The sequence below is a fragment of the Erinaceus europaeus genome, chromosome 11, assembly GCF_950295315.1.
Source record: "Erinaceus europaeus chromosome 11, mEriEur2.1, whole genome shotgun sequence".
Taxonomy (NCBI): Eukaryota; Metazoa; Chordata; class Mammalia; order Eulipotyphla; family Erinaceidae; genus Erinaceus; species Erinaceus europaeus.
The window spans coordinates 68,005,227-68,030,485 of NC_080172.1; the positions used below are offsets into that span (position 1 = coordinate 68,005,227).

Sequence of the window (25,259 nt, forward strand, 5' to 3'; positions counted from 1 at the left end):
ATGGCACCACCTGACCTCCACTTATTTATTTACTGGATAGAGATAGAGAGAATCAAGAGAGTGGGGCCAGGTGGTAACTCACCGGATTAAGGGCACATATCGCAAGCTAAAGGACCCGTGCAAGGATCCCAATTCGAGCCACCAGCTCCCCACCTGCAGGGGGGTAGCTTCACAAGTGGTGAAGCAGATCTGCAGGTGTCTATCCCCCCCATCCCCACCCCACTCCCCCACCCCAGTCTTCCCCTCCTCTCTCCATTTCTCTCTGTCCTATCTAACAACAGTAGCAGCAAAACAACAATGGAAAAAAGATGGCCTCCAGGAGCAGTGAATTTGTATTGCAGGCACTCAGCCCCAGCGATAACCCTGGAAGGAAAAAAAAGAGAGAATCAAGAGAGAAGTGGGAGGTATAAAGGGAGAGAGACAGAGAAACACCTACAACATTACTTCACCTCTTGTGAAACTTATGCCCTGCAGATGGGGATCCGAGGCTTAAACCCAGGTCCTTGTGTATGAATACATGTATACTCAACTAGATGCACCACTGCCTAGACCCCTGTTGATATTTTTTATAAAAATATATTTTGGGAGTTGGGCGGTAGCTCAGTGGGTTAAGCGCAGGTAGCACAAAGCGCAAGGACTGCCATAAAGATCCCGGTTCGAGTCCCCGGTTCCCCACCTGCAGGGAAATCACTTCACAAGCGGTGAAGCAGGTCTGTAGGTGTCTTTCTCTCCCCCTCTCTGTCTTCCCCTCCTCTCTGTATTTCTCTCTCTCCTATCCAACTACAACAATAAAACAACAAGGGCAACAAAAGGGAATAAATAAATAATATTTAAAAATATATTTTATTTATTTATTGCCACTAGGGTTATCACTGGGGTTCAGTGCTGGCACTACAAATCCACCACTCCCACTGGCCATTTTTTTCTTTTCCTTTCTATTATACTTGATATGACAGAGAGAAATTGAGAGAGGGGTAATATAGAAGGAGAGAGAAAGAGATACCTGCAGACATGCTTCACCACTTGTGAGGCTTCCCCCCTGCAGGTGGAGAGCAGGGGCTTGAACTCAGGGTCCTTGCATATGATAATTAAGTGTGCCGAATCAGGTGTGTTACCTCCTGACCCCCTAAAAAGATATGTCTTATTTACTTGTTTGTTTTGTTTTATTGCCATCAGGATTATCACTGCAGTTCAATACCAACACTATGAATCCAACCACTCCCAGTGGCCACTTCCCCCATTCCCTCTTCTATTTTATTTGATAGGGCAGAGAGAAATTGAGAGGGGTGGAATAAATAGATAAGAAGAGAGACAGAGGAAAAGAGAGGAGAGACACCTGTGGACCTGCTTCATCATTTGTGAAGCATACCCCCTTCAGGAAGTGGGTGCATGGTGATGTGTACGCTCGACAGGGTGTGCCCACCTCCACATTTATTTATTTATTCCCTTTATTGCCCTTTGTTGTTATTGATATCATCATTGTTGGATAGGACTGAGAGAAATGGAGAGAGGAGGGGAAGACAGAGAGAGGGAGAGAAAGACACCTGCAGACCTGCTTCACCACTTGTGAATCGACTCCTCTGCAGGTGGGGAGCTGCGGGCTTGAACCAGGATCCTTACAGCGGTCCTTGCATATTTGTGACACTTGTGCTTAACCCATTGGCTACTGCCCAACCCCCCTTTTTTTTAAAACTAGAGCACAGCTCAGCTCTGGCTTATGGTGGGGGGAGAGGGTTGAACCTCAGACTTGGAGGCTTAGGCAAGAAAGTCTCTTTGCTATCATGCTATCTACCCCTCTCCCCACACACACACTTTTTTTTTTATTTCTTTATTGGGGAATTAATATTTTACATTCAACAGTAAATACAATAGTTTGTACATGCATAACATTCCCCAGTTTCCCATTTAACAATACAACCCCCACTAGGTACTCTGCCATCCTTCTTGGATTTGTATTCTCCTCACCCACCCACCCCAGAGTCTTTTACTTAGGTGCAATATGCCAATTCCAGTTCAGGTTCTACTTGTGTTTGCTCTTCTGATCTTGTTTTTCAACTTCTGCCTGAAAGTGAGATCATCCCATATTCATCCTTCTGTTTCTGACTTATTTTACTTAACATGAAGTTTTCTTTTTTTTTTTCATTCCAGCCCTGTTTTATTTATTTTTTATTCTCTCTCTTTCTTCTTTTAATAGGGACCTTTTTTTATTTAATTAGGGAATTAATGTTTTACATTCAACAGTAAGTACAATAGTTTGTACATGCATAACATTCCCCAGTTTCCCATATAACAATACAGCCCCCACTAGGTCCTCTGAATCCTTCTTGGACCTGTATTCTCCCCACCCACCGACCCCAGAGTCTTTTACTTTGGTGCAATATGCCAATTCCAGTTCAGGTTCTACTTGTGTTTGCTCTTCTGATCTTGTTTTTCAACTTCTGCCTGAGAGTGAGATCATCCCATATTCATCCTTCTGTTTCTGACTTATTTCACTCAACATGATTTTTTCAAGTTCCATGCAAGATCGGCTGAAAACGGTGAAGTCACCATTTTTTACAGCTGAGTAGTATTCCATTGTGTATATAGACCACAACTTACTCAGCCACTCATCTGTTGTTGGACACCTGGATTGCTTCCAGGTTTTGGCTATTACAAATTGTGCTGCCAAGAACATATGTGTACACAGATCCTTTTGGATGGATATGTTGGGTTCCTTAGGATATATTCCCAGGAGAGGAATTGCAGGATCATAGGGTAGGTCCATTTCTAGCCTTCTGAGAGTTCTCCAGACTGTTCTCCACAGAGGTTGGACCAAATGACATTCCCACCAGCAGTGTAGGCGGGTTCCTTTGACCCCACACCCTCTCCAGCATTTGCTGCTGTTACCTTTTCTGATGTATGACATTCTCACAGGAATGAAGTGGTATCTTGTTGTTGTCTTTATTTGCATTTCTCTGACAATCAAAGACTTGGAGCATTTTTTCATAAGTTTGTCAGCCTTTCGGATCTCTTTTTTTTAAATATTTTATTTATTTATTCCCTTTTGTTGCCCTTGTTGTTTTTTTTATTGTTGTAGTTATTGCTGTTATTGATGTCGTTGTTGTTGGATAGGACAGAGAGAAATGGAGAGAGGAGGGGAAGACAGAGAGGGGGAGAGAAGACAGACACCTACAGACCTGCTTCACCACCTGTGAAGCGACTCCTCTGCAGGTGGGGAGCTGGGGGCTCGAACCGGCATCTTTAAGCCGGTCCTTGCACTTTGCGCCGCATGCGCTTAACCTGCTGCGCTACTGCTAGACTCCCTTCGGATCTCTTCTATGGTGAATATTCTGTCCACGTCCTCCCCCCATTTTTGGATGGGGATATTTGTTTTCTTGTTGTTGAGATTTGCAAGTTCTTTATGTATTTTGGTTATTAAACTCTTGTCTGATGTATGGCATGTAAAGATCTCCCATTCTGTGAGGGATCTCTTGGTTTGGGTAGTAGTTTCTTTAGCTGGCAGAAGCTTTTTAATTTGATGTAGTCCCATAGGTTTATGCTTGCCTTAGTCTTCTTTGTAATTGGATTCCTTTCATTGAAGATGTCTTTAAAATTTATGCAGAAAAGAGTTCTGCCAATATTTTCTTCTAAGTATCTGATAGTTTGTGGTCTAACATCCAAGTCCTTGATCCACTTGGAATTTACTTTTGTATTTGGTGAAATATAGTGCTTCAGTTCATTCTTCTGCATGTTTCAACCCATTTTTTCCAACACCATTTGTTGAAGAGACTCTGCTTTCCCCATTTAATAGTCTGGGCCCCTTTGTCAAAGATTAGATGTCCATAGGTGTGGGGGCTTACTTCTGGGCTCTCAATTCTATTCCACTGGTCAGTGTGTCTATTCATGTTCCAGTACCAAGCAGTTTTGATGACAATGGCCCTAGAATACAATTTCATATCTCGGAGTGTGATGCCTCCAGTCCTGTTCTTTCTTCTCAAGATTGTTTTGGCAATTCTAGGTCTTTTCTGGTTCCAGATAAACATTTGTAGCATTTGTCCTATTCCCTAAAAAACATGTTTGGAATCTTGTGGGGATAGCATTAAATTTGTATATGGCTCTGGGTAGTATATTCATTTTGATGATGTTAATTCTTCCAACCCATGAACGTGGAATATCTTTCCACTTCTTTGTGACTTTTTCAATTTCTTTGAGTAGTGACTCATAATTTTCAGTATACAAGTCTTTCACTTCTTTGGTTAGGTTTACTCCTAGATACTTTATTGTTTTTGTTGCTATAGTAAAAGGAATTGATTTCAGGATTTCAACTTCTTAGTGTTTGCATAGAGGAATGCCACTGACTTTTGAATGTTAATTTTGTAACCTGACACCTTACTGTATTGCCTGATGATATCCAAAAGATAATTGCTGGATTCCTTAGGTTTTTCTATGTATACTATCATGTCATCTGAAAATAGGGAGAGTTTGACTTCTCTTCCAATCTGTATCCCTTTAATTCCTTGCTCCTGCCTGATTGCCATGGCAAGAACTTCCAACACTATGTTGAATACTAATGGTGATAGTGAGCAGTCCTGCCAAGTACTTGATCTGAGGGAAAATGTTTCCAGTTTTTCTCCATTGAGTATGATGTTGGCTGTAGGTTTGCTATATATAGACTCCACTATCTTCAGGAATTTTCCATATATTCCCATTTCTTGTAGTGTTTTGATCATAAAGGGATGTTGTATTTTGTCAAAGGCTTTCTCTGCATCTATTGATATGACCATGTGGTTTTTGGTCTTGCTTTTGTTGATGTGGTAGATCACATTGATTGATTTACGTATATTAAACCAACCTTGCATGCCTGGGATAAACCCCACTTGGTCATGATGAACAATCTTTTTAATATACTGCAGTATCCGATTGACTAGAATTTTGTTCAATATTTTCACATCTATGTTCATCAGAGATATTGGTCTGTAGTTTTCTTTTTTGATTGTGTCCCTGTCTGTTTTTGGTATCAGGGTGATGTTGGCTTCATAGAAGCTGGTAGGGAGTATTCCAGTGTCTTCAATCTTCTGGAAGACTTTTAAAAGTAGAGGTATTAGTTCTTCTTTGAAGGTTTTGTAGAATTCATTTGTAAAACCATCTGGTCCAGGACTTTTATTTTTGGGGAGATTTTTGATAACTGTTTCAATTTCATTATCTGTGATGGGCCTGTTCATGTTATCCACTTCCTCTTTTTTTTTTCTTTTTTATATTTATTTATTCCCTTTTGTTGCCTTTGTTGTTTTATATTGTTGTAATTATTATTGTTGTTGTTGTCATTGTTGGATAGAACAGAGAGAAATGGAGAGAGGAAGGGAAGACAGAGAGGGAGAGAAAGATAGACACCTGCAGACCTGCTTCACAGGCTGTGAAGCAACTCCCCTGCAGGTGGGGATCCGGGGGCTTGAACCGGGATTCTTAAGCTGGTCCTTGCATTTTGCGCCACCTGTGCTTAACCCACTGCACTACCGCCCGACTCCCTATCCACTTCCTCTTGACTTAGTTTTGGAAGTTGGTAGGTATCTAGGAAATCGTCCATTTCTTCCAGGTTCTCTAGCTTGGTGGCATATAGTTGTTCATAGAAGCCTCGCATGATATGTTGAATTTCTGCGGTGCTATTCTGACCTTACTTTTTCTACTCCTCCTGCTCCCCCCAATCTGTTTCAGTCATATATATCTTATTAGTACTCCACAAGCATTACCAAGCATATTCTTATCTCTGGAACTTTATACTTGCTGATGGCTATACCTGAAATGAGTCTTTCCTCTTCATTTAAATGTTACCTCCTCACAGAGACCATATCTAACATAATTCTTTTCTTTATTCATTGGGATTTTACTCTTTCTGTTTTCTTTTACAGCTGGTAACACTACAGGGTTTGGACCATGTATGTACTTGCTGGTTGGCTCTATAATCAGTCTCTCATGCTAGAATGTGTGTGTGAGGTTCTTTGTTTAACTCCTGGCATCACATATGCCAGAGTGATGCTCTCGTTCTTTCTCTCTCCCTCTTTTGTGTTAATGAATAAAATAAATCTTTTGGGAGCTGGGGACATAGCATAATGGTTATTCAAAAAGACTTCCATGCCTGAGACAGCATAGGCCTCAGGTTTAATCCTTGGCACCACAATATGTGTGAGTTGAATAGTGCTCTGGTTTAAAAAAAAAAAAAGAGGTTCCGTAGGCAGGGCTATGAGCAGGAGCAGATGTGTTTCTCTCCTCTCCTCTCCTCTCCTCTCCTCTCCTCTCCTCTCCTCTCCTCTCCTCTCCTCTCCTCTCCTCTCCCGGATCAACTAGGAATACCAAAGGAAACCACCTAGAACCGAAACAGGACAGGACCAGAACGACTTCAGGAACCCACCAGATCATCAGTGAGTACAAACACATGTGGCTGGTGGACAGAGAGGAGCCTAGGGAGAGATTGGGTGGCTGGTAACAGTCTGGCAGTTTATCAGTTGAAGCACCACCTCCAGTCTGTTTCACCAACAAGGGGACAGCTGAGGGGAGGAGAGAACTCCCTGGGACTCACCAAGTGCAACTCTGAGTCTCCATTGCTATTACCCTCAGAATCTGGAGCAGCAGCAGGGAGGCCCTGTGCTGACACCAGGGGACAGAGAACTAATCAGGAAACTCAGGAGAAGATCTATACCTCGGTGGCATAGCTGAGGGGCTGTGAAAGTCTCTTTGCATAACCACAGGATTATCTCTGTAACACCCTGCTTTATCTCTTGGTCAAGAGACAGTGATTAAGCTAAGAAGCTTACTTACAGTTTAAAAGCCCTCACGCTCCCATAGCCTACAGGGAAGAAACAGCACAAAAGAGGCTTTTAAGCCACTGAGCTCCAAATCAGGAATTAAAATACTATTGAATCAACTGTTAACTTCCACCACTGTGAACCCTTTAATTACTTTACTTAGACAAAAGTCAATCCAGGCAATAGTGATCAGTAATTTGAAAAGTACTGAGAGAGGGACCTCATAGCATAATACACAAAATGGTTAAACCAACAAGAAGAAATATTGGAGAAATGAACCAAGACAAGAGTCCAGCTAAAAGCCCCCAAAGGTTGAAGCACAAAATAATGAGGTCATCATCCAAACACTAGTTAAGGAAATAATCACAGGAATGAGTAAAGAGTTTGAAAGAATTGTCACCAGAAATGCAGAAACAACAAATGAGACTCTGGAAAAAAACACTAATTATTTCAAGATTATTAGAGAACTGAAAGCTGAAATAGCTGAGCTATGAACACAACTAGCTGAACAAGCTAAAACAGTATCAGAACAGGGTAACAAAATAGATGAATTCCAGAAAAGAGTAGAGGGCAGAGAGAATATAATCAATGAGGCTGAAGACAGAATTAGCAAGATCCAGGACAAATTAGAGACAACTAAAAATCAAGTAAAAGATCTCAAAAAGAGATTAAGAGACACTGAAAACAACAACAGAGTCCTATGGGATGACTTCAAAAGAAACAATATACACATTATTGGCTTACCAGAGGAAGAAAGATAGGGAGAGGAAGAAAGCATTCTTCAGGCCACAGTAGCTGAAAACTTCTGTAGTCTAAACAGCATCAAAGACATAAAGGTTTCACCAAATACAAAAGTAAATTCCAAGTGGATCAAGGACTTGGATGTTAGACTAGAAACTATCAGATACTTAGAGGAAAATATTGGCAGAACTCTTTTCCGCAAAAATTTTAAGACATTTCCAATGAAACGAATCCAATTACAAAGAAGACTAAGGTAAGTATAAACCTACATCAAATTAAAAAGCTTCCTCACAGCAAAAGAAACCACTACCCAAACCAAGAGACCCCTCACAGAATGGGAGAAGATTTTTACATGCCATACATCAGATAAGAGTTTAATAACCAACATATATGAAGAGCTTGCCAGACTCAACAACAAGACAAAAAATAACCCCATCCAAAAATGGGGGGAGGACTTGGACAGAATATTCACCACAGAAGAGATCCAAAAGGCCGAGAAACACATGAAAAAATGCTCCAAGTCTCTGATTGTCAGAGAAATGCAAATCAAGACAACAATGAGATATCACTTCACTCCTGTGAGAATGTCATACATCAGAAAAGGTAACAGCAACAAATGCTGGAGAGGGTGTGGGGTCAAAGGAACCCTCCTGCACTGCTGGTGGGAATGTCAATTGGTCCAACCTCTGTGGAGAACAGTCTGGAGAACTCTCAGAAGGCTAGAAATGGACCTACCCTATGATCCTGCAATTCCTCTCCTGGGGATATATCCTAAGGAACCCAACACATCCATCCAAAAAGATCTGTGTACACATATGTTCTTGGCAGCACAATTTGTAATAGCCAAGACCTGGAAGCAACCCAGGTGTCCAACAACAGATGAGTGGCTGAGTAAGTTGTGGTCTATATACACAATGGAATACTACTCAGCTGTAAAATATGGTGACTTCACCGTTTTCAGCCGATCTTGCATGGAACTTGAAAAAATCATGTTGAGAGAGTCGGGCTGTAGCGCAGCGGGTTAAGCGCAGGTGGCGCAAAGCACAAGGACCGGCATAAGGATCCCGGTTCGAACCCGGCTCCCCACCTGCAGGGGAGTCGCTTCACAGGCGGTGAAGCAGGTCTGCAGGTGTCTATCTTTCTCTCCTCCTCTATGTCTTCCCCTCCTCTCTCCATTTCTCTCTGTCCTATCCAACAACAACAACAACAATAATAACTACAACAATAAAACAACAAGGGCAACAAAAGGGAATAAATAAATAAAATAAATATTAAAAAAAAGAAAAAATCATGTTGAGTGAAATAAGACAGAAACAGAAGGATGAATATGGGATGATCTCACTCTCAGGCAGAAGTTGAAAAACAAGATCAGAAAAGAAAACACAAGTAGAACCTGAAATGGAATTGGCATATCGCACCAAAGTAAAAGACTCTGGGGTGGGTGGGGAGAATACAGGTCCATGAAGGATGATAAATGACATAGTGGGGGTTGTATTGTTAAATGGGAAACTGGGGAATGTTATGCATGTACAAACTATTGTATTTACTGTTGAATGTAAAACATCAATTCCCCAATAAAGAAATAAATTACAAAAAAAAAAAAGAAAAGAAAAAATAAGGTCAGAATAAAATGAGATGAAATCATGAGGGCCTGTAAGTTTGATGAAAAGCACTGGAGGATTTTGAAGAGGGGATTGACATATTTTTTTCTTTTTTAAATATTTATTTATGGGGGCTGGACAGTAGCACAGTGGGCTAAGCACACATGGTGCAAAGCACAAGGACCAGCGTAAGGATCCCAGTCTGAGACCCCAGTTCCCCATCTGCAGGGAGGTCACTTTGAAAGCAGTGAAGCAGGTCTGCAGGTGTGTCTTTCTCTCCTCCTCTGTCTCCTCTGTCTGTCTCTCCATTTCTCTCTGTCCTATCCAACAACAACAGCTATAACAACAATAACAACCACAACAAGGGCAACAAAAGGGAAAAATAGCCTCCAGGAGCAGTGGATTCATGGATTTGTAGTGCTGGCACCAATAACCCTGGAAGCAAATATATATATTTATTTATTTATTCCTTGTTGTTGTTGCTCTTGTTTATTGGTTATTATTGTTGTTGTTATTGTTGTCATCATTGTTGGATAGGACAGAGAGAAATGGAGAGAGGAAAGGAAGATGGGGGGGGGGAGAAAGACACCTGCAGACCTGCTTCACTGCTTGTGAAGCAACTCCCCTGCAGGTGGGGAGCCTGGGGCTCAAACCGGGATCCTTATGCCAGTCCTTGAGTTTTGCACCATCTGTGCTTAACTCTCTGTGCTACCACCCAACTCCAGGGATTGATATATTCTAACTGATACTGCTAAAGGATCACTGCCCCCACCCCATCCCAGCAGACTACAGTAGGTGAAGAGTGGAAGGAAGCAGGGTAACTGTCTGGGAGGAAGGGATGTAGGAAAAAGATGATAGGGATCTAGGCTAGAGCAGAAGTGATCAAGATGGTGATATTTGGATTATATTCTTTAAATTTTTTAATAGATATTACTTATTTATTTATGAGAAAGATAGGAGGAGAGACAGAAAGAATCAGATATCACTCTGGTACATATGCTGCCGGGGATTGAACTCAAGACCTCATGCTTGAGAGTCCAATGCTTTATCCACTGAGCCACCTCCCAGACCACTAAAAAATATTTTTTTATTTACTTATTTTTAATAAAGACAGAGAGAAATTGAGAGGGAAGGGGGAGATAGGGAGACACACATAGCTGAAACACTGTTAGTGCATTTATTTTATTTTTAATGAATGTCATTTATTTTTTAATCTTTAAAATTTTTTATTATCTTTATTTATTTATTGGATAGAGACAGCCAGAAATTGAGAGGGAAGGGGGAGATAGAGAGGGTGAGAGGCAGAGAGATAACCTGCAGCCCTGCTTCACTACTTGTGAAGCTTTCCCCATGCAGATGGGGACCGGGGGCTTGAACCCCAGTCCTTACGCATTGTAACATGAGCACTGTATTGTAACATGTACCAGGTGCACCACCACCCAGCCCCCACTGTTAGTTTATATTCTTAAAGATGGATTTATTTCTCTCGTGTGAGAGGGGAACAAGGAAGAAAGAGGGAGGAAGAGGCAGGAGGGGAGAGGAAGAGAGAAACTGAGAGAAGCTGGAGCACTACTTTTTACCAGGTATCAAACTCAGGGTCTCTCTGCACTCTACTGCTGAGAGATAAATTCAGCGCATTTTTTGTTTTGTTCATCCATCAGTTCTGGCTATTGGCATGCCAGGGATCAAGCCTGCAGCCTCTCACATACAAGTCCTTTGTGCAACTGCTATGCTATCTCCCTGACCCTCTGGGTAGATTTTTTTTGGAATGTAGAGTTGGTAAAACATGTTTTTGGTTTAAATGACAGTACTAGAAAAAGAGAGGAGTCAGGACAATTTCATTATTTTTGGTCTGAGCAATAGGCTGAATTGCAGAGTCACTGTATTGCTATGAAGAAATTGTAAGACATTAGAAATTAAGGGTTTGCTTTTTTTGTTAACTGCTGAGTAGTACTCCATTGAATATATATGCCCATTGACTTTTTTTTCTTGTATTTATAAAAGTCAAATCATTGGAGGTCGGGTGGTAGTGCAGCGGGTTAAGTGCACATGGTGCAAAGCACAAGGACCAGCCTAAGGATCCTGGTTCGAGCCCACAGCTACGGTGAGGGGTCTGGGGGATCGCTTCACAAGTGGTGAAATGGGTCTGTCTCCCCCTTTCTGTCTTCCCTCCTCTCTCGATTTCTCTCTGTCCTATCCAACAACAACGACATCAATAACAACAATAATAACCCAACAATGATAAAATAACCAAGGCAACAAAAGGGGGAAAATAGCCTCCAGGAGCAGTGGATTCATAGTGCAGGCACCAAGCCCCAGCAATAACCCTAGAGGCAAAAAAAAAAAAAAGTCAAATCAGTGATTTTTATTCCATTGTTAAAGGCTCCACCTCCTCCCCAAGTATTCCTCATAGGGTACCCCTATCCCACCCACCACCCTGATATGGTAAAGACTATTTTTCTTTTTATTTATTTGTTTGTTTGTTTGTTTATTTTTATATTACAGAATTATATGTCGACAGGGGTTTGAATCTACACCATCCCCACCACCAGAGTTCTGAATCTTCAGTCTCCCCACTGCAGTCCACCACGGTTCCCCTAAAGTTGTAGACATGGTCCAACCATCTTCTCAACAACTATCTGTCCACATTTATACATAGTTGCCCCTTCTTTTTCTGATAAAATCCTCTCTTCCCCTCTAAGCCACACATAACATCTTAGCTACCTCCATATGTACCTCTTCTTTTCCTACTCTCTCTCTGGGTGCTGATGGAGCTGGAGTTCAGAGCCCTCTTATATTCATCCTATCACTTCTCCCCCACTGGGAGTGTGGATAAGGTTATTTATGGGGAGCAGAAGGTAGGAGTTCTGGCTTCTGCAGCTGCTTCTCTGCTGAGCATGGCATCGACAGGTCGATGCATACCCCCAGCCTGTTTCTATCTTTCCCTAGTGCTCGATTCACCATCAGTGGATTCGATTTAATATGCTATAATCTCCATCCTAAACACGGCTGAGCCATCTATGCCAAATTGTGTCTTGCTGACGTTTACCATACAGCCTCTTCGACCTACGACTCCATTACTATTGGAACTATTCAGCTCGTCAACGTATATAAACCTCCCAGTGCCTCATGGGATAATGAGGTCCTGCCTAGCCCGAATCACCTAGCCGTTTACGTTGGAGACTTTAATAGTCATCACCAAGACTGGGGATATTCCTCCACTCGTGCTGACGGCTCTATCTTAGCCGACTGGGCTTCAGCGAGTGACCTCTCCCTATTATATGATCCCAAACAGCCAGGCTCTTTTCACAGTGCTAGATGGAATAAAGACTCGTCCCACCCGACCTGTGCTGGATTAGCACAGTCAACGGCCAAGCCTTTCCCGCTACGAGACAAGTTCTCAAGATCTTCCCGCACAGTCATCACCGTCCAGCTATCATCCACATTGGTCTCCAGCTCCCACTGATTCTGTGCTCAGAGAAACTAAGATGGAACTTTTGGAAAGCAAACTGGCATCTGTTCAGTGATCTTACCAACAAATCTATTCCTGCAATTCCAATTAACTCTATCCCCTCTGATGATTCATACAGGCGCTTCCGCCAAGCCATCTTCAAAGCAGCTTCCCAAGCCATTCCTCGTGGGAGACGTGCTAACTATACGCCTTGTCTTGATGCTGAATGCGAGCAACTACTAAAGCAGTATGATGAGTTGGGCGACCCAGATGTGGCTGACCATCTCATTGCCTCCCTGGATGCAGCACGCCAAGCCCGCTGGCAACAACTCACGGAAAGTCTGAACTTCACCCACTCAAGTAGGAAGGCCTGGAAGCTTCTTCACAGACTGGGTGCCGGTAGCCAACCCCCTCCCATCTCCCATCCTCCCTTATCTCCAAACTCAGTGGCCAGTCACCTAACTCAAGTTGGATTTGCTAAGATCGACCCAGTCTGGAAAAGAGAAATTTCCCATGAGTCGTCATCCCACTTCCGGTTATCTTGTCCATCTCCAAAACTCTCTCCCTTTACACTGTCTGAACTGGAAGACGCTTTGAAAAGGGTTAAACCGGGAACAGCTGCTGGCTATGATAACATCACCCCAGAACTCATTCTTAACCTGCGTCCCGCGGCAAAGAAGTGGCTCACTTCATTCCTGTCCCACATCTTGGAATCTGAGTCTATACCCAAAGTTTGGCGTCGTACGAAGATTATAGCGGTTTTGAAACCAAAGAAAGACCCAACACTGGCCGCCAGCTATAGACCAATTTCTCTCCTCTCCGTGTGTTACAAACTCCTTGAGAGGCTGCTTCTGTCACGTATTTCTCATCTTACAGAGAAATTCCTATCACCCGCCCAAGGTGGTTTCCGCCCAGGAAGATCTACCTGCGAACAAGCCCTGGCCCTCTCAACTTATATTGAAAATGGATTCCAGAAGAATTTAAAATGGATTCCAGAAGAATTTAAAGACAGGTGCTGTCTTTGTTGATCTCACAGCAGCCTATGACACGGTTTGGCACCGTGGTCTCCTAGTAAGATCTCAAGATGCCTGCCTCCATGGGTGGCCAACACTATATCGTTTCTTCTCCAAAACAGAAGATTCCGGGTGCATCTGGGTGACAAGTCTAGCAGATGGAGACTTGTCTCAAGTGGCCTCCCCCAGGGCTCTGTTCTGGCTCCTACGCTATTTAATATTTACATCAATGACCTTCCAGAAACTTCTTCAAGGAAGTTCATCTATGCCGATGACATCTGCTGTGCAACTCAGGCATCCAAGTTCGACATCCTCGAGGAAACACTCACGAAAGACATGTCTCTGATATCTGATTACTGTAAAAAATGGCGACTAATCCCTAGCACTGCAAAAACGGTATCATCTGTTTTCCATCTGCATCATGCCTCGGCCTCGCGTGAGCTTAATGTGCAGCTTGGCGATACGAGAATCCGGCATGAAGCCCAGCCAGTCTATCTTGGTGTTACTCTCGATCGCACTCTGTCATTTCACGAACATCTCATAAAAACTGCAGCAAAGGTGGGCGCAAGGAATAACATCATTGCAAGACTGGCCAGCTCCTCATGGGGCGCGAGCGCTTCCACACTGCGATCATCATCTCTGGCATTATGCTATTCCACTGCAGAATACTGTGCCCCAGTATGGTTCCGTAGCCCCCATGTCCACTTGGTCGATTCCAAATTATATTCCTCCATGAGGATAATTTCTGGAACCATCTGTTCCACCCCGGTTCCATGGCTGCCAGTTCTTAGCAACATCGCCCCGCCAGATATTCGTCGGGATGCGGCATCATCTAAGTTCATTTCCCACGTCTACGCTCGACTGGACCTGCCAATATACTCGGATATCTTCGCCCACCCTGTCCAACGCTTGACATCTCATTACCCAATCTGGTCCCCTATGCCTACACTGAACTTCTCTGTTCCAGACTCTTGGAAACAGAGTTGGCAGTCAGCTGAGGTAAAGAACAAACACCTCATCACAGACCCCTGCAAGCGTCAACCCGGCTTTGACCTAGCACGTTATGACTGGGCCCTCCTCAATTGCTATCGAACAGGCCATGGCTGGTGCGCCGCTATGTTCCATCGCTGGGGAGCCAGAGTCAACCCGAACTGCCCCTGCGGCTACAGACAGACTATGACCCACATAGTCGACGACTGCCACCTCTCCAGATTCAAAGGAGGTCTCGAAACTTTACATCAGGCTCAACCTGACGCTGTTGACTGGCTACGGAAGAAGGGCAAACGCTAGAAGAAGAAGAAGTGGACCAGAGCTCTGGAGTTGCAAGGGTCCAAGACACATTGGTGAAGTTGTCTGCCCAGAAAAGTGGGGATGGAGTCATGGTAGCATCTATAACTTGGTGTCTGGAAGGTGGCATGACCTAAGTTGAAACAAGATGGTTAATGAAGAAGAACCAAAAAGTAGGATCAGAGCAGATAAGATTAGGGATTTTAGGGTAGGAGAACCATTTTAAGCATGTTCCTAGGTGCATACAGCTGTAGTAGTTTTGCTTGAGTTTGGTAGCTAGCCTGAGGTTGGATAAAAATATTATCTGAGAGAATGGTGTCAGAGTAGAGAAAAGGGCTAGAAAGTTGGATTAGGGGAAGGAATAGCTCCCATTATTAGAAAAAAAAAATCTGTGGCTAAAATTAACTACTTACCTCCATCCACTTGCTCCAGGGTCCATATATAAATAAATACATATTTATATTTAGCACCAGAGCCCGTGTAACCTCTAAGTCCCTATTGGTCTGAGCTTATAGCTTCATGGTCACATCTGAGAAACACTGTAGGCTGCAGTCATTTCAGGACCAGTCTTTTTCAAGTGGCAGGGTAGGATACACCCAGCCTCCCTTTGGAGACTGGGACTATCCGTACTGTCATTGCTTTATGGTAGAGCCAAGGTCCTAGAAGAACCCACAAGATGCTGTTCCTTATGGAAGCGACCAGTGGTAGTGGAGAGAGGGACCCTTTAGAGGTCAAGGCCCATCATATGTGTATGGGAATCCAAGGATAGCCTAACTAGGGCCCCAGATGATCAGGTGGTGTGTTACTGACCAAACAGGCCATTATTAAGTGGCCAGTCTCTTGCCCTTATCCAACTTTTGTAGTTCTCTCTTTATCTGATTATCTTAGATGTTCTCTCAGTTGTTTAGGCATTGAGTATCATCTGTTGAGCCCAGCCAGAGTTAGGTTTTGGGATCTGTCTTCTTTGGGCCTTTCTGCTTAGGCTGTCCTGCTAATTTGGTCTAAACCCAATCAATTACAGAATTTATGATGCCTTCTTTAGGCACTTCAACTATTACTAAGCACTTTGACTTTGAGTTATATGATTGCCCCTTTCGCATGGATACATGTACACCTGTATTCAGTACCCTAAACTCTAGCCTAATCTGGTATCTGTTACTTAAGTAACATGCCATCTAACTTGGATGTAGGTAGTCCCATGTATTAGGAAAGATATCACCAGATTTGAAGAGTTGCGAGGTTGACTTCTCAGGCTGGTATCTCTGGTAACAGTCCACAGTAGGATTTAAGTAGCATCATAATGTGGGCTGGCAGCACCAGGAGCAATTTGATGGAAGTCGACAAAGTTGGTATGGCGGCAAGGAATTATAGAGACGGAATTTCAGAAAGTAGGGGCATGTCCTAGAAGTCCCAGGAGGAGGAGACATGCGGGTCTTAAAGAGAATGCAAGGGGTTTCTTAGAGTCTTACAAAGTGAAACTATCAATAATTAATTACTATAACCAGGTTAGTTGGGGGGGTTAGTATTTTTATATTAATATACTTCACTATGCTTTGAACCCTTTTTAGTGGTATCTGAACCTCTTTGTATTTTAAATACTTACAAGGTCAAAAAGTAAAGAAAAATTTTCAAGAGAGAGGAAATGAGCAATTGGTTGTACAGCCCAGGAGGTGGTGCAGTGGTTATAGTACAGCACAGCATTGGACTCGTACATAAGGTCCCAAGCTTGATCCTTGGCATTGCATAATCTACAGTGATGATCTGATGCTTTCACTTTCCTCTCTTGTGTTACTAAATTATTTATTCCTATTTATTTATTTTACCAGAGCACTGCTCAGTTCTGGCTTATGGTGATGTTGGGGACTGAACATGGTACTTCAGAGCCTCAGGCGTGAATGTCGATTGCATAACAATTGTGCTGTCTCCTAAGCCCCCCTCCCCCTTCTTTTCTTTTTCTTTCTTTTTTAAAATTTTATTTATTTATTCCCTTTTGTTGCCCTTGTTGTTTTATTGTTGTAGTTATTATTGTTGTCGTCACTGTTGGATAGGACAGAGAGAAATGGAGAGAGGAGGGGAAGACAGAGAGGAGGAGAGAAAGACAGACACCTGCAGACCTGCTTCACCGCCTGTGAAGCGACTCCCCTGCAGGTGGGGAGCCGGGGTTGGAACGGGGATCCTTATGCCGGTCCTTGTGCTTTGCGCCACCTGCGCTTAACCCGCTGCGCTACAGCCCGACTCCCTTCTTTTTCTTTCTTTCAGAGCACTGCCCAACATTAGTATAGGGTGATGCAGAGGACTGAACCTTAGACATTGGAGCCTCAGGCATGAAGAGTCTCTTTGCATAACCGTTATCTATCTACCCCCCCTATTTTTTTTAAACCATCAACTGGTGAAATGCTGCTGTTAGGTTCAGTAAGTTGCAAATTGGATTTGGCAACACAAAGGTTAATGCTTGATAAGTCTCTGAAGAGTAATGAAGATAAAAGATTCATGAAAGGTCTTTTCTGTCACAAAAATTTAAGATAGAGTAGAAAGAAAGTAATGAAGGCTGGCGGGCTGTGAGGGTTCAATATAAAATATACACCTATGTTCAGAGCAATACTATTTGTAATAGCTCAAACACGGAAGCAAACAGATGTTCAGCAACAGATGTGTAGCTAAGAAAATTGTGGTATATACACACAATGAAATACTACACAGATATTAATAATGATGAAATCATCTCCTTTGCAGCATCATAAATGAAACTTGAAGGAATCATCTTAAATGGTATCAGCCAGAAGGAGAAACATGAATACCAGATGCTGTAACAAAGAGGTGGAATGTGAAAAACTAGGAAGAAGGTCCAGGTGGTAGCAGACCTATTTGAGAACACACGTTACGACGTACAAGGACCCAGGTTTAAGCCCTTGGTTTCCTCCTGCACAGAAGAAGCTTCACAAGTGGTGAAACAATGCTGCAGCTGTCCTTCTCTCTCTCTCTCTCTTTCTCTCCTTCTCTATCTCCCCATTCCACTCAATTTCTCTGTCTCCATCCCAAATAAATAAATAAGAACAGCAAGGAAGGAAAGGCAAAATACAGGATGAAACTTGGACTAGACTTGGTCTGTTGCAGCAAGGCCAAGGATGGACTGAGGGGGCATTGGGGATCCAGCCCACAATGGTGGAAAAGGACCTAAGTTGGTGGTAGGATTGGTGTGCAGGTATATATATATTTGCCTCCAGGGTTATCAGTGGGGTTTGGTGCCCATGCTACGAATCCACTGCTTGTAGAGTCCATTTTTTCCCCATTATTTTGCCCTTGTTGTCATTATTGTTGTCATCATTGTTGTTATTGCTGTTGTTGTTGGATAGGACAGAGAGAAATCGAGAGAGGAGGGGAAGAGAAAGGAGAGAGAGAGGGAGAGAGAACGATAGATGCCTGCAGACCTGCTTCACCACTTTTGAAGCGACTCCCCTGTAGGTGGGCAGCTGGGGCTGGAACCAGGATCCTAGCACTCGTGCTTGCGCTTCATGCCATGTGCACTTAACCCGGTGTGCTACCACCTGGCCCCCTGATGTGCAGAAACTTATTATGGAAAGATGAAGAATTATACCCATGCGACAACTGTCTTCTAAATAATTATTTTTCCTAATAAAATGTAATAAAAGAGAAGTTTGAATTATAAAGGAAAGTAGAGCAAGTGGTATAGTAGCTAGAGAGATAAATGCTGTGAAGGGAGGGTCTCTTGCAGAAGAGAGGAAGGGTGGGCAGAGAATATAATGGTTATGCACAAAGACTCTTAATATCCTGCGCCTCTGAGGACCCAAGTTCAATCTTCTGAACCACCACTAGTCAGAACTGAGCAGTGCTCTGGTAAAAACAAAACAAGCAGAAGAGGGGAAAGGTTGGTGATGCTGGAGAAAAGGTATATGCATGGCAACAAAGTCCCTGTGGTTGTATTTTGTAGATACTTGAATGTTTTTCCCTGGAGTTCCAGAGAGTTGGAAGTTGGAGATACAGAATATGGAACTATTAATTTACATATAATTAGAACAAATATGGGAATGGATGAAATTGCTTGGAGAAGAAAGGCAGAAAAAGGCAAGAGCAAAATCTTGAGGAGTGGAAAATTTGAAGCAAGGAAGTAAGTGGATCAGAAAGGAAGATTAAGTAGGAATGTCCTCTATTTTTCAATTTTTATATTTCATATTACTTTTTTTTCCTTTTCAGATGCCTTTAATGCTTTCAGGTGGTGGAGGGACAGTCAGTACAGGTGTCACTGCCCGCCCCTCGGGCTGGGGGTTGCTGGGCTCCTAGGAGCTCACCATGTGGTGGCCCAACCAGGTCTGGTGCCCTGCAGCTGGCGCCAGGTGGGTGATGACCACCTCCACAGTATGCAGCTTCTCATTCTTGGCGGGATGGAACACACCCTGTAGGTCACTTTGTCACCTTCCGCAGGCACGTACTCGCCTTCCACCACGTCGGAGATGTGGCAGTCCGCCGGCGAGATGAAGTCGTGGCCTGCACTGTTGCAAAGAAGGTCCTGGTGCAGCGAGTGGGCAGCGGGCTGGCGACCACATTGCCCCGCAACGGACAAGGAGCGCTCATCTCCCTGCTGGGGACCCAGCAGCAGGACCAAGCAAGGTTGGGTGGGACTGAGGGGGGGGTCAGATGACATGACTGACCCAGAGACCCACTCCTGCCACTCTGTCAGCGGTCCCTTATATTACATTTTAAGGGCCACAGTACCCACACATCGTTTCCCATTTCATGCCAGAGAAGCCTTCTCTTCCCTGGATTCATTCTCGTCTACAGATCTCTATACATATCTTTATTAGCACTTATTTCAATACGTTTTACCAACCTGAAATCTCTCTGCCAAAACTGTTTTCATCTTTGTGCCTATGACTCTTAACATAGTGCATAGTAGGTGCTAACCGCATAATACATAGAAGCTGGGGAGAAGTTAAGCCACAAATAGCACGTGTAATATACAAGCATTAGAGAGTGTGAATATGCTTCTTATGCCTCACTAAAAGCAATCTATATGTTGGAAAGAATTCACCAGTGAAGCCATCTGGAGTTTTCTCTGTAGGAAGATTTTTTTATTATAAAGTCAATTCTTTTAAGATACAAAATAAAGATTTTAATTTTTATCTTTGTGTCAATCTTGGTTAGTTTTTCAATATTTTTAAATTTTTTATCTGATTTATTAATAATATGTTGTTTCTAAGAGCCTCATGTTATTTATTTTTTTTAATATTTATTTATTTTCCCCTTTTGTTGCCCTTTTTTTTACTGTTGTGGTAGTTATTGTTGTTATTGATGTTGTTGTTGTTAGTTAGGACAGAGAGAAATGGAGAGAGGAGGGAAAGACAGAGAGGGGAAGAGAAAGATAGACACCCGCAGACCTGCTTTACCGCCTGTGAAGCGACATCTCTGCAGGTGGGGAGCCGCTGGAACTGGGATCCTTGCCCAGGGTCCTTGCGCTTCCTGCCATATGCGCTTAACCCCCTGTGCTACTACCCAACTCCCGATATCCTATTTTTTTTATTGCTTATATTGGTGGTGTGTGTTTTTATATGTTTTCTTGATTAGATTTGCCAGGAGTTGATTTTTATTAACTGTTTTGAAGAAAAATAGGTTTTGGTTTTATTGATTTTCCCTTTTCTAATTATACATTTTATTCCATTGATTTCTGATTTTTTTTTTTTTTTGCCTCCAGGGTTATTGTTTTGCCTGCACTATGAATCCACTGTTCCTGGAGGCCATTTCCCCCATTTTTGTTGCCCTTATTGCTGTTATTGCTGTTGTTGTTGGAAAGGACAGAGAGAAATAGAGAGGGGGGAAGACAGAGAGGGGGAGGGAAAGATAGACACCTGCAGACCTGTTTCACTGCTTGTGAAGCGACCCCCCCTTCAGGTGGGGATCTGGGGACTGGAACCGGGATCCTCACACTGGTCCTTGCACTTCACGCCATGTATGCTTAACCCACTGTGCTACTGCCTGGCTCCCAATTTCTGGATTTTTGGAGAGAGAGAGAGAGAATGAGAACCGGAGCCCTAAGCATCACTCTGGCACATGGAGTTTGACTCCGGTTTGAACTCAGGACCTCATGCTTAATTAAGAATCTAATGTGAGAGTCCGGTGGTAGCGCAGTGGGTTAAACGCAAGTGGCACAAAGCGCAAGGATCGCCATAAGGATCTCGGTTCGAGCCCCCGGCTCCCCACGGGCAGGGGAGTCGCTTCACAGGCGGTGAAGCAGGTCTGAAGGTGTCTATCTTTCTCTCCCCCTCTCTGTATTCGCCTCCTCTCTCCATTTCTCTCTGTCCTATCTAACAACAACGACATGAATAACAACAACAATAACTACAACAACAATAAAAAACAAGGGCAACTGGTGGGGGAGACAGCATAATGGTTATGCAAACAGACTCTCATGCCTGAGGCTCCTAAGTCCCAGGTTCAATCCCCCGCACCACCATAAGCCAGAGCTGATCAGTGCTTTGGTGTTTCTCTGTCTCTCTCTCTCTCTCTGCATCTCTCTCAAAAATAAAATTAATTAAAAAAACAAGGGCAACAAAAGGGAAAATAAATAAATATTTAAAAAAAAAGAATCTAATGTAGGGTGCCAGGCGGTGGTGCACGTGGTTAAGCACACACATTACAGTGTGCAAGGACCTGGGTTCAAGCCCCTTGTCCCCACCTGCAGGGGGGAGGCTTCAGGAGTGGTGAAGCAAGGCTGCAGGTATCTCTCTGTCTCTTTCCTCTTCTATCTCCTCTTCCCCTCTCAACAAATCAATAAAATTTTTTTTTTAATTATCCACTGTGTCTCCTCCCAGGCCACTGAGTTTTGATTTTATTTTTATTTACATTAAATTTGCAGTGACTTACTTTAAATTTTTCTCTGAGCTCTGAGAAACTACCCATATGTAGTTCTCTACCAGAGTGACTCATTAGAGTCGAGTCAATGATCAAATAAATGAGTATGTCTGGGTCCCTATCTGTAGGATGGAAGCTTCATAAGTAGTGAAGCAGTGCTGTGGGTGTCTTTCTTTCTATTTTCCCCTTCTCTCTTGATTTCTCCATGCCTCTATAGAACAAACAGCAAACATTTAAACAAGAAAGGAAAAGGAAAAGGAAAGGAGGAAATGAGCCGGCATTGGTACCCTACCAGGCAGTCACTGTTTAGGAATCACTTGTAGGAATGTGGCCTCACTTGTAAACACATTGGTAGATACTTAAGGTCTGTACCTGGGACTACTGTGCTCAAGAAGGTGACTCATTTTCAAAACAAGCACAGAACAGTTTTTTTTTTTTTTTTTTGTCACACGGACTACTTAATACAGATTTGGGGAGTCTTCTATGGCTCTCAGAAGTCTCACTTCACGAATGGACACTTCAAAGAGGTAGCAAGGTGAACTGGTAGTCGGTTTGGGAGCCTCAGAGCCTCAGGCATGCAAACTATTGTGTAACCATTATGCTTCTTTTTGCCTACTCCCCCACCCCCCATAGAGTCTAAAGTAAGTCAGCAATAGTCACAGCTTGTAGTTCAATAGGGACTTTTTTGTTGTGTCCTCTAATGGAAGTGCACACTCTTTTGAAAGCAGTACTTCAGCCTTAGAGGTTCCAGATTTGTGGATATGGGAAAGATGATATCCTCTAGTGGGTAGTGAAGGCAAGTGGGACTATTCTTATAGCCACTCGTTGGTAAGTAAACTCATGTAGTTTTCCTATTTATTGCACAATGGCTTCTGATTTATTGTGTATAACATATTCAGAATGATTGCCTGTAAGTGATAGTTCACATATACCTTTAGAAACTCACTGTAGGGGCTGGGTGGTGGCACACCTGGTTGAGTGCACATGTTACAATGCACAAGGACTCCAGTCCCTACCTGCAGGTGGAAAACTTTGTGAGTGGTGAAGGAAGGCTGCAAGTGTCTCTCAGTCTCTCTCCCTCTATATCTCCCCATTCCTCTCGATTTCTGACTGTTCTATCCAATAAATATAATAATTTTTTAAAATATTTTTTTATAGGTTTTTTTTTTAATATTTATTTTTTATTTATTTATTCCCTTTTGTTGCCCTTGTTTTATTGTTGTTGTTGTTGGATAGGACAGAGAGAAATGGAGAGAGGAGGGGAAGACAGAGAGGAGGAGAGAAAGATAGACACCTGCAGACCTGCTTCACCGCCTGTGAAGCGACTCCCCTGCAGGTGGAGAGCCGGGGTTCGAACCGGGATCCTTATGCCGGTCCTTGTGCTTTGCGCCACCTGCGCTTAACCCGCTGCGCTACAGCCCGACTCCCTATAATAATTTTTTTAAAAAAGTAATCTTTAAAAAATAAAATAAAACGAAACTCATTATAATTCTATTATGAGACCAGCCTTTTCTTTTCTTTCTTTACATTTTTATTATCTTTATTTATTGGATAGAGACAGACAGAAATCTAGAGGGAAGGGGGAGATAGAGTGGGGGGGAGACAGAGAGAAACCTGCAGCACTGCTTCACCACTTGTGAAGCTTTTCCCCTGCAGGTGGAGACTGCGGACTTGAACCTGGGTCCTCACGCATTGTAATATGCGCGCTCAACCAGGTGAGCTACCACCCAGCCCTCAGGCCAGCTTTTTCTATGTGGCAGGACAGTGACTCCCATAGCTGGATACCCCCCCTCCACACCCTTTTTTTTTTTTAAAAAAAAATGTTTTATTTGGTTTTATTTCATTAAAAATACTTTATTTGGAGTCCGGCAGTAGCACAGTGGGTTAAGCGCACGTGGCACAAAGCGCAAGGACTGGCGTAAGGCCTGGTTGGAGCTCCCGGCTCCCTACCTGCAGGGTAGTCACTTCACAGGCGGTGAAGCAGGTCTTCAGGTATCTATCTTTCTTTCCCCCTCTCTGTCTTCCCCTCCTCTCTCCATTTCTCTCTGTCCTATCCAACAACGAACGACATCAACAACAATAATAACCACAACAAGGCTACAACAACAAGAGCAACAAAAGGGGAAAAAATAAAAATAAATAAAATACTTTATTATTTTAATGAAAAAAGAGAAAAGCAAGAAAGACCAGAAAATCTGGGCAGTGATGCAACTGGTTAAGTGCATGTGTTACAACATACAAGGACTAAAGCCCAAGCATCCAGTCTCTCCCTGCAGGTGGGAAGCTTCAGGGGCAATGAAGCAATGATGCAAGTGTCTCTCCCTTTCCATCCCCTTTCCTGTCCTATCAAGTACACTTTTACTTTATTTATGGTAAAATAAATAAAATATTTGAGGTCTGCTATCTTCAAAAGAACCTAGCAAAAGTGCTACCTGATCTTTAAAAAAAGGGCTAGGGATACAGCATAATGGTTATGCAGAAAAATTGCATGCCCGGTCTTTTAGTTAGTTTTTGTTTGTTTGTTTGTTTGTTTGTTTTTACCAGAGCACTACTCATCTCTAGTTTATGGTGGTGTGGGGGACTGAATTTGGGGCCTTAGAGCCTCAGGCATGCAACACTATTGCATAACCATTATCCTGTCTCCCCAGACTCCCCCAGCACTTTTTTTTTCTTCATGAAGGAAACAAATACCCTAGTTGGGTGCTCTATGACTTAGAGGTTTATGCTTGCAAAGTAAGCCATTCCATAAACACCTCATTCAATGGTGCTGGCTGATGAAAAGTGAGTGGAAAGGTGAACCCATGTCCCCAGAAGATATCCATCACTATGAGAATAAACCACCGGCCCCTCTAGGATAGAAGAGATCCAAAGTAGTCAATTTGTGACAGAGTAGCCAGCTGATCTTCTTGGGAGTTGGGCAAGCAACTCCTGTTGATCTCCTTGGTAATCACCAAGGAGCTCAACATTGGTCTCTCTCTCTCTTTAATATTTATTTATTCCTTTTTGTTGCCCTTGTTTCATTGTTGTAGTTATTGATGTCATCTTTGTTGGATAGGACAGACAGAAATGAAGAGAGGAGGGGAAGACAGAGAGGGGGAGAGAAAGATAAGACACCTGCAGACTTGCTTCACCATTTGTGAAGTGACTCCCCTGCAGGTGGGGAACTGAGGGCCTGAACCCGGATCCTTATGCCGATCCTTGCACTTTGTGCCATCTATGCTTAACCCACTGCGCTACCGCCCAACTCCCTGGTCTCTCTTGATGACAGGTTGGACACTGAGTCATGTTGCCATCACTTTGCCTACCCCCTTCATCAGCAGCAAGCTTGTTTTTAATCTCAGGAGTATTTTTCTAAGAAAAAAAGATTTATCTTATTTATTCAATATAAGATAAAGTTCTAGATGAGAAGAAGAGAAAGAGTTACACCAGAGAACTGCTCCAGTACTTTATTTTAAACCAGAGAGGCTGCTATAGAGGAAGATACAGAGATAAAGACAAGAGCACTGCTCAGATCTGGTGGTTC

General features: G+C 43.1%; 1 long non-coding RNA gene across 1 annotated transcript in view; it reads right to left on the bottom strand.

Moving 5' to 3' along the window:
* Window positions 1-314: 314 nt before the first annotated feature.
* The window catches only part of LOC132541401 (uncharacterized), a 35,138-nt gene continuing 10,193 nt past the window's right edge, over window positions 315-25,259 (bottom strand). The window contains exon 3 of the long non-coding RNA XR_009552599.1: window positions 315-363. This is a non-coding gene — a long non-coding RNA (uncharacterized LOC132541401). The remainder of the gene's footprint in view (window positions 364-25,259) is intronic.